The sequence below is a fragment of the Mustela erminea genome, chromosome 3, assembly GCF_009829155.1.
Source record: "Mustela erminea isolate mMusErm1 chromosome 3, mMusErm1.Pri, whole genome shotgun sequence".
Lineage (NCBI taxonomy): Eukaryota > Metazoa > Chordata > Mammalia > Carnivora > Mustelidae > Mustela > Mustela erminea.
In genome coordinates, this window is record NC_045616.1 from 8,773,909 (window position 1) to 8,775,748 (window position 1,840).

Sequence of the window (1,840 nt, forward strand, 5' to 3'; positions counted from 1 at the left end):
TACAGCATAGCCAGTATATGCAATAATCACACCCTAAATTTAGTTCCTTTCTTTTTAATGACACTCTATAGTGTACTCTCCATTTCTATGCTTATTTCTTAACATCGTGCAATTCTATCATTTTTGATTCCTCTCATTTTTAAGAATAAGATGTAACTTAATCCTTGAACTTAATCTCAACCTTCCCTCTATAGATTCTTCTCCCTGCTCTGCACTCTCATACCACATACACCCAGGTGATGTCTTGTACATTCTGACATGTTTCATTGTTCCTACCTAATTTGTCCACCTATATGATAGGTTCTGAGAATGAAGTATGGTGTTTGCAATTCCATATTTCCTACACAATTCTGTTACCTTTATACTGAAAAAAAGGCGTTGACAAAACAGTGGGGTAAACCTGATCTTTGATGTATTTTAACTTTTGTTTTGCCCTCAAGTTAGATGGAAAACCTATGATCAACACACCAGGTATGCCACTTCGTGGGATAATCAATGGCATCTTATTTGATATTCTCTTTTCCTACATCCAAAGTCTTATTTTTCAACACTTAGATCTTAATTATGAAGGAATTTACATAAAATTCTTGCAGTTTCTGTTTAACGTGACTTTATCACTCTGGAGTTAATAATCAAAGAGTAATGTGGTGAACTAAATGATAGCACACTCCCTGGGTTCATTTTGCTAGGCTTCTCTAACCGGCCTCAGTTAAAGCTGGTTCTCTTTGGGATAATCTTTTTTCTTTACCTGATGACACTCCTAGGCAATACCACTATCATCCTAGTATCCCTCTTGGACTCTAAACTGCACACTCCCATGTACTTTTTTCTCTCCCATTTCTTCTCCCTCGACCTCTGCTTCACCAGCAGCATTATTCCTCAGCTTCTAGTCAACCTGGGTGGTTCAGATAAGTCCATCACTTATGGAGGCGGTGTGGTTCAGCTCTATGTCTCTCTTGCCCTAGGATCCACAGTGTGTCCTCCTGGCTGTGATGTCCTATGATCACTAAATTGCCATCTGCTGTCCTCTACATTATGCCTTTGCCATGCTCCCTGGACTCTGTCACATCCTGGCATCTGTGGCATGGCTCAGTGGGGTGACCACCACCCCTGTACAGTCCACTCTCACCCTGCAGCTGCCTTTCTGTGGGCATCACCAAGTGGATCATTTTTTTTCTGTGAGGTCCCTGTGCTCATCATGTTGGCTTGTGTGGACACCACTTTCAACCAGGCAGAGATCTTCATGGCTAGTGTTTTATTCCTGGTGGTGCCTTTGTCACTCATCCTGATCTTCTATTGGTGCATTGCCCTAGCAGTTCTGAAGGTCAAGTCAGCCATCAGATGGCACAAAGCATTTGGGACCTGCTCCTCCCACCTGATGGCTGTCATAATCTTCTATGGAACCATCATATTCATGTATCTGCAGTCAGCCAAGAGTAGATCCAAGGACCAGGGAAAGTTTGTTTCCCTCTTTTACACTGTGGTGACCCCCATATTCAACCCCCTCATCTACACCCTGAGAAACAAGGAAGTGAAGGCAGCACTAAAAAATTCTTGGGAGAACTTTGACTTAGTGAAATGTGATTATCAAGAATATATTAGGAGGCAGTTATTATGACTGGATAATTTAATGGATGATAATTCAGTAAATTATTTGGTTATTTCATAAACCTATAGTGGGTTTCGTTAGAAAAAGAAATTAACAGTACTTGAATTTCTGAGTTGGACAAACCTGAGTTTGAATGCTCATTTCATGACATAATAGCTGAGTGACCTGAACAATTTGCATAACATTTATACCATCTATGAGCTGGAAAGTGTAATATTGAACAACCCAAAT

General features: G+C 40.5%; 1 pseudogene; it reads left to right on the forward strand.

Moving 5' to 3' along the window:
* Window positions 1-643: 643 nt before the first annotated feature.
* Window positions 644-1,618, forward strand: LOC116585796 (annotated as a pseudogene).
* The last annotated feature ends 222 nt before the right edge of the window (window positions 1,619-1,840 follow it).